This window comes from Mirounga angustirostris, unplaced genomic scaffold (genome assembly GCF_029215605.1).
Source record: "Mirounga angustirostris isolate CCGP_5_RB_7025 unplaced genomic scaffold, mMirAng1.0.hap1 SCAF_7, whole genome shotgun sequence".
Lineage (NCBI taxonomy): Eukaryota > Metazoa > Chordata > Mammalia > Carnivora > Phocidae > Mirounga > Mirounga angustirostris.
In genome coordinates this window covers 120,592,724-120,601,221 of record NW_026991715.1, presented here as the reverse complement: position 1 = coordinate 120,601,221, position 8,498 = coordinate 120,592,724, and the positions used below count along the sequence as shown (strand labels likewise).

General features: G+C 41.1%; 1 pseudogene; it reads right to left on the bottom strand.

Annotated features, from left to right (window-relative positions):
- Window positions 1-4,116: 4,116 nt before the first annotated feature.
- Window positions 4,117-7,635, bottom strand: LOC123841506 (tax1-binding protein 1-like; annotated as a pseudogene).
- Between the last annotated feature and the right edge of the window lie 863 nt (window positions 7,636-8,498).

Genomic DNA, 8,498 nt, shown 5'->3' with positions numbered 1-8,498 from the left:
GCTTGTAATCCGCGCTAGGGACCCGCGGCTCCCTGGACGGAGTGGGGCTGGGACACCACCAGCGTCTGCCCATCAAATGGTTGTGGTGGAGTCAAAAACCAACATCCCCTCTCCCGGATTATCTGTGCTGCCCGCAGTAACCACCAGCCCTCACAAGGAGTTGCATTGCCAGTGGGAAACCCTTAATTCCCAACCGGGCGTTGCAGCAACTCTTAAACAGCCTGAAAGTGGTGCAGGCACTATTGCTCCCGCTCCCCGTCCCCCAGTCAATCCCGTTGGGTATAAGGAAACTTTTATTCCCCCCCCGCCCCCCAGACAAAGCCAGGAGCGTCTCCCTGGAACAAATTTTCCTCAAGGAGAGAGTTCCCCACTCCCTCCTCAGTATCACTGGGCCCATCTAACTTTTCCCTTTATGGGAATACAGAGGCAAACCCCTACTGGGAGATGTGAGGACTCAGGGTTCCTGGCCACTTAATCTCTGGACCACCAGTTTCTAAACTCCAGGGCCTGAAGCTAGCATTCTGCCAGCCACAGCCAGCTCCCTTCTGCTGGCCGTCCCTGGACACATAATAGCCCTCTAACGCCTCTGACCTCCACTTAGCCTGATTCCACTACTCCCTCCACCCCCTCCCCTAACCACAAGGACTGGCAGCCATTCAAGCTCCTACCCAAGGAATTGGCTGCTCCCTGGGGCTTGTCCCACCTCTCCAGGACATTCATTCCTATGCCACTCTGCTAGTCCATTAGGACAATAAAATTTCAGTCTTTTTTCCCCTATTAGATACCAGGGCCCAAGTCACTATCATTCCAGCAACTCCCTCTCAAATTCCAAAAGGAAAGTCCTTCTACTTAAAGGGCATTCCTGATAAAACAATCAAAGGCGGAAGACCCATTGGGATGTAACTATTGGAACCATTCACTTCAAATGGCCTCCTCTAGTGGTGGCCCCTGGCTCTTTCTTTTCTTACTAGAGGCATGGAGGCATTGACAGAATGTCATGCCACATGGAATAAGCCCAAGCTCTTGTACTTCCTAGTAGGACTGCCAAATGGATGCCTGTGACTCCCCCTCTCAAGATGGTAAATACTCCCTAATATGCCTTAAACAGAGCAGTGAAGGCCTATGCCCTATCATTAAAGATAGGCTTCAGACAAGAGTCATTAACCCAAAAGCTCCCTTTTCAATAGCCCCATTTGGCCAGTGATTAAGCCAGTCACTAATGCACGACACCTCACCATTGACTATGTATCCAAACCTCACTGCTCAGGTTCCCTGATTAAGGTTCCAATTCCTGATATTATAGAACTGATCGAGGACATACAACAGGCCCAAAGAACACCTTCTGCAGTCATTGACCTAACTAGTAGTTCTATTTTGTTCCCACTGTATAGGAATCCCAGGCTCAGTTTTCTTTCACTTTTGAAGGGACTCAATATACATTTACTCAGCTCCCAGTGGGATATTTAAACAGTTCTACAATTGCACATAACCTCTGCTATCAGGTTTTATAGGATTTAAATACCTTACAATTGGAAAGGTGCTATTTTGGCATTATATTGATGACATTATGCTGAGGGACCTGACATTATTCCCTTTGAGGAGGCAGTATAGGCAGATTTGCACACCTTCACAGTCACATTTACACCCCACATTTATGCAGGCCCAGTTTTATCTGTCAACTTTCTAGGCATCATCTGGTCCTCTCATTGCAGAAAAACTAAAAGATATTGGCTGTGTTGATCCTATGTGAGAAAACTGAAAAAGGCATATGCTTCTAGAAATTATGAAATGTAGAGGTGCCTGGGTGGCTCAGTCAGTTAAGCGTCTAACTTTTGATCTCAGCTCAGGTCCTGATCTCAGCATTGTGAGATAGAGCCCCACTTCGGGCTCCATGCTGGGCATGGAGCCTGCTTAAGATTCTCTCCTTCTCATGAAAAAATTTTCATCATCATTAGCCATCAGGGAAATCCAAATCAAAAGCACATTGAGATACCACCTTACACCAGTTAGAATGGCAAAAATGGACAGGGAAAGAAACAACAAATGTTGGAGAGGTTGTGGAGAAAGGGGAACCTTCTTACACTGTTGGTGGGAATGCAAGTTGGTACAGCCACTTTGGAAAACAGTGTGGAGGTGCCTCAAAAATTTAAAAGTAGAGCTACCCTATGACCCAGCAATTGCACTCCTGGGTATTTACCCCAAAGACACAGATGTAGTGAAAAGAAGGGCCACATGCACCCCAATGTTCATAGCAGCAATGTCCGCAATAGCCAAACTGTGGAAAGAGCCGAGATGCCCTTCAACAGATGAATAGATAAACAAGATGTGGTCCATATATACAATGGAATATTACTCAGCTATCAGAAAGGATGAATACCCAACTTTTACACCAACATGGATGGGACTGGAAGAGATTATGCTAAGTGAAATAAGTCAAGCAGAGAAAGTCAATTATCATATGGTTTCACTTATTTGTGGAACATAAGGAATAGCATGGAGGACATTAGGAGAAGGAAGGGAAAAATGGGGGGGGAATTGGAGGGAGAGATGAACCATGAGAGACTATGGACTCTGAGAAACAAACAGGGTTTTAGAGGGGGAGGGGGAGGGGGGATTGGTTAGCCCGGTGATGGGTATTAAGGAGGGCACGTACTGCATGGAGCACTGGGTATTATACGAAAACAATGGATCGTGGATCACCACATCAAAAACCAATGATGTATTGTATGGTGACTAACATAACATAATAAAATTTAAAAAATAATAATAATAACAGTAAAAAAAAAAAGATTCTCTCCTTCTCCCTCTGCCCCTCCCCACCTCTCTAAAAAAAAAAAAAGAAGTTAAAAAAAGAAATTATGAAATGTATTTATAAATTTGCAAATTTTAAAAGTGCTGGTATAACACTCAGTTCACAATACTTCTTAGTTTTCCCTAGAAATTAAGGCTTCTAAGAGTTAAAAATTCTAAATAATATATATAATTAAAGCTACTGGAAATAATAAGGGAAGCATCTTCACATGCCAGAAACATAGGAGGTGTTTTCAGTAAGACAAGGTATGAAGAATGGGGGTGTTTTTTCTTAAAGGAAAAGAAAGTAATTTTGTTTTAAAGTGAGGCTGATTGTTTAAAGAAGAAAAACAGGACAAAATTGGAATGTAGAAAAGAAAGTTGTAGGGGCGCCTGGGTAGCTCAGTCGTGAAGCAGCTGCCTTCGGCTCAGGTCATGATCCCAGGGTCCTGGGATCGAGTCCCACATCGGGCTCCCTGCTCAGTGGGAAGCCTGCTTCTCCCTCTCCCACTCCCCCTGCTTGTGTTCCCTCTCTCACTGTGTCTCTCTCTGTCAAATAAATAAAATCTTTAAAAAAAACAAGTTGTAAAAAGATTATAGAAAAGGAATGTTTGAAAAGGAATTTTAATGTATGGTCAAACTGGCTAAGATTAAAATTAATTTACTTAAAAATGAATTTTAATATCAAAAGTAACCAGGTGCAAAATTAGAATTTGCTTTTTTCTCTGTTAAAAGAACAGTTTTCTTGGATTTTTGGTATGTTTTTGATAACAGATTATGTAAAGTTTCTTTACTTTTTTATGATAAACTATTTTTATTTCGTAGGTATATTCAATCAAGAAGGTCAACAGAAACTTGTAAATATTCTGCTAAATAGCACACTCTACATACATAGATTTTCAATGTGGTAACATTGAAATAATCCATTTCCTTTATTCACATAGTTTTGCAAACTGGGGAATAAATAAGGATACAAACACAGAAAAACTTCTTTTCTTAAACTTGTAAGATTAAACGGAGAATACAATTCTATTTAGTGATAAGCCGATGATTGACCCTGACCCGAGGATCACAAAACTCAAAAAAGTAGCTCTTGTTCAGAAAAGTGTGGTAGAGGGTGCATAGAAGTGATACCTTGTGGTCTCCATAGTGGTCTATTTGAGGTGATTTTTTTTAATTGCTAAACTGTATTACCAACTCATAATAAAAGGTAACTAGTCAAAATTTAAAGCATTCTGATCAAAATGGGTCTGCACATGCCTTTCAGAGCCCAACGGGGCTCCATCCGAGGACCCTGGGATCATGACCTGAGCTGAAGGCAGATGCTTAACCAACTGAGCCACCGAGGCGCCCCACATTCTCATCTTCTTTACTGTCCTCAGGGTCTTCTAAACCATCAAGCCCACTAACGTTTCCAGCAGGCTGGCTGCAGACAACATCTTCCAGTCCCCAAGAAGGTACTCTCACAGGCAGCCTTTGGATTTCACCTGGGTAAACAGCACCATCTGCTCCATCCCTGGTTTCCTGTGTTGCGTTAAGGATCACCAGACTGCAGAACTGGCTGTGTATTCAGCACTGCAGCAACATGACCATTTTGCTCGGAGCAGGTGTTGAGATACCGTGAGATCTTCTGAGGACTCGGAATTCTGACCTTCCATTGTCCTTTCTGCTTGATTTTCTAGACTCCTTTTAAGTTCCTTCTCCCTGGAGAAGTTTTCCAGATGTGAAGTTAGACCATTTATCTTTGTCTTTCTCTGTCAGTTGAAGTTTGTAATTGTCCTCTACTTCAGCTAGTGCTAGTGTTACATTTCCAGCAGTCTTCACTTGCTCTTTCCGTTTCAGCTCCATGTTTGCAGTTCATCGACATATTTATTGAATTTTGTTTTCTCATCCCGCAAGAGTCGTTTACCTTTATTATATTTTTCTGTTTTGTCAGCAGTTTCTTTGGTCACTTCACAGACTTGCCCCTTTGTTACACCGTCAGAATCTGTCTCGGCTGCAGACGGGGGTGGCTTTATATCTATATCTGTGTTTATGGAGGCACCATTGCCTTTTTTGCTGATTCCCAGTTTTCTTTGTGAAGACACTGTTGCTATTGGCTGATTGGTCTGAAAGTTTATTTGATTTTGGAGCCTCTGGCATTCCTTGATTTTTTTTCTTTGTAATGATCTGTTGCCATCTGAAGACAAAGTTTCAAGTCTTCAACTTCTCAGTTCACGTTCCAGTCTATCAGTCTTTTCCTGGCCTTTTTTCCTCCACAGCATTTAGTTTAAGTTCTGCCACTGCATCAGCTTTTTTCCAAGTGTGCAGTATGCAGATCTGCCATTGTTTTATCTTGCACATTTACAGCATCACTAATAGTTCTTTGGCCAGAAGAAAACTTCTTGCCAAGTTGCCTGAACATGTTCCTCTGCTTGTGAAGTTGCTCCTTAAAAAAAAAAAAAAAAAAAAAAAAAACCGTATCTTCCTTACTTGAGGTTGTAAACAAGAAAGCCATTTGCAGATTTTCCTTTTCAGCCAAACAGAACTACAGCCTGCCAGTCTCTTCTTTGAAATGAGTAATCATGCTTTCTTTTTTTTTTTTTAAGTTTATTTATTTAAGGAATCTCTACAGTCAGTATGCGACTTGAACTCACAACCCCAAGATCAAGGGGCATACGCTCCCCCCTTACTTCCCAGACTGAACCAGCAGGTGCCCCTGAGTAATCATGCTATCTTTGTTCCCATCTAAATTCTTTAAAGTCTGGACCCCTGACACAAGCTTGGTATTTTCTATTTCAGTATTCTTCAAATGTACCTTATAAAGTTCCTTCTCATCCTTTTCCATCTTCAACTGATATTCCAGTTGTTCTCTTTCATATTGTGCCTTCCAGAGTTTGTCCTTTAAACTGTCTAATTCAGTTTCTTTTTCAATTGCTTTATGTGTCACTGACACAATATCTTCCTCAAGCCGGAGAGCTTTGGATGTAGCTTCATTGTATCTCTTCTTAATTTCTTCATTTTCCGTTTTTAATTTTGTGATACTTCAACAAGACCCTTTTGCTCTGCTTGCAGTTGGTCACATCTTTTTGATGGTTAAGCTCTCTTTCCAGTCTTCCAACTTATTCTCAAAGTTGTGTTGTTTCTCCTTCCGGAACAGCAATTAACTTTAATAGTTCTTTTTCTTTCATGGTTTCTTCAATTTTCAACTCACGAAGGCCAGCTTTTTGGTTACAACCAACATGTCAGAATTTCCTTCATCTTCCACAGTAAGTAACTCTTCAACTGGAGAAGCTTGAAACTGGAAAAGTTTACTTGTTCCATGAATTTCACCCTTATGGGTAACATAACAGAACTGATAAAATTCTCCATCATCATTTGGAAGGCAATATCCTTGAAATGCTAACACACAATTAACTGTTGATTCTTCTATGTAATGTTCAGGCATAGGAGACCATAAAATTGTGTAATAATCGCAAGCAGTACTCCATCCAACCTTGAATATACCAACCCAATCTTTTGGATGTGGATGGATATATGGAGTTAAGGTGTAATGACATTCCAGGTGTGCATTAGGAAGATAACTCTTGGCCACATTTTGAAAGATGACATGGGCAAAGTTGGAAGTCTACAAGGGGACTTCTTGAAGAGATGTCACTGTGAATCCTTCAAGGGGCTCCGGGCAGAGGGAGCATGAGAGAGGCTTCTGAGCCTATACCCCCATCAACCGCCAAACCTCTCCCACCACCACTGCCTCCCTCCACCGACTGGCTACACTTCCCAAGTTTCTTTACCTTTTGAGTATTAAGTTTCATAATAATCTGTGGTTCTATTTAGACAAGTGCTTTAAAACCTTTTTTTAAAATATTTTTTACAAACTACCCAAAGTCAAATTGTAAATGAAGTCTTTTTGACATGCACTATTTCAAAGTACTTGTTAAATTAGGCTTATTTGAAATGTAACTAAATGTGAAGTATTTGTTAAATTAGGCTTATTTGATATGTACATTTCATGGGACCTATTGTCAAATAAGTAATACTAAGCCTTCTTTATATTGTATTTTAAGATTGTGGTACATGTGAATGAAGTCCATTCTCCTTCTGCAAGAAATGGCCCCTCATTGCCAGGCTTTTGCCATCTTGATGTCTTTGTAACATGGCAATACTCTGCTCCTGAATCAGAGAAATTAAGATGGGTGAACAGTGGTTGTAAATTAAATGAACAATCAGGGCCATGGGAAACCCAAGACACCTGCTTAGTTCTTCCCCGCTGCCTGGCAAACCCCATTTTTTGGTTTTTGCATTCCTTCACTCCCTAGTGCATTTAAGGTGACTCAAATTATGAATAGACATCGGTGGAAAAACTTCCATAACATTGCAAAAATAATCTACTAGTAATAATCCTGGAATATACATAATCCTATAAAACTGGTTTTGTTACCAGAGGCTTCAGACCTCCTTCTGGACCTTCTGAACATCTGCAGCTGGACTTCATTCAACTGCCACTTATTATGGGTTATGAATATGTTCTTGTTATTTGTATGTGGTTTTCCAGATGGGTTGAAGGTTTCCCCTGCTACAAAGCTGATGTCCTCATGGTAGCAAAGAAACTGTTAGAAAATGTTTCTCACTTGATATACATTTCCCGGTCTCTAGTGATTGAAGAACCCACCTTCACCAGGCAAATCATATGAACCTTAATGAAAACCTTGCAAACTTCTTGGGATTATCATTGTCCATATCATCCTCCATCTTCAGGCAAGGTTGAGAGAACTAATGGGATCCTCAAATTTAAAACCTCTAAACTTGCCAAACAACTGGACTTCCCTGACCTAAGGTATGCTTTTGATTTTGCTGACTGCTCATGGTAACCTTTTGGGAAACATAAACTCATTCCACATTAGATAGTTACCAACAGACCAATGTCTATTGATATACAACTTTCTGCTGATCCTTTATTATCTCATGCTAATATGACTGGCTACTGTAAGTCTTTACTGTCTTATGCTAAAGCCTATCATCAACAGGTTAAAGAAGCCTCCCCAGATTCCAGTTCAAAGGATCTTGCTGGTCACAGTATGGAGGCTGGTGATTGGGTATTCTGGAAATGTCATTAGAGAAAAACAGCCCTTGAGCCTCATTGGAAGGGACCTTACCAAGTGCTCCTGACCAGGGACACTGCTACAAAATTAGAAGGCATTGAGCCTTAGATACACATCTCACAACTGAAGAAGGCTCCTTCTGATATCTGGTCCTGTATAGACACTGGAGACCTCTGAAACAAATTGACAAGGAAGAGAAGTAGCTGACATTGAGGTAAACTGCTTCTGCCCAAGACAGGGGATCAAGACTTCATACTTTAAACATGAAATACTTTCTCCCTCTTTTCTTTTCCCTTCTTCGGCATTGGCCTGGAAAGACCACCCTCATTCATATCTCCCAGGCCACTGCTAAGGGGAGTAACCTCTCAGATTGTTGGATTTGTCATCAAAGATTCTGATCTATCCATGATGCTAGAGATCCATCCTGTCATCCTCCCTGTGACCAATTTCTCTTCTTTTCCTAATGTCACTGCAAAATACAATCAATCACCCTTAGAAGTCTCTTACTAAGTTCAGCTTTTATGGCCAGAACATCCCAATGCCTTGTTTTTACCTTTCTCCAGTAATAACTGTACTTACTCAATGTGTGAACTAGACTAACACTATCTTGGACAAATCCACTATGAT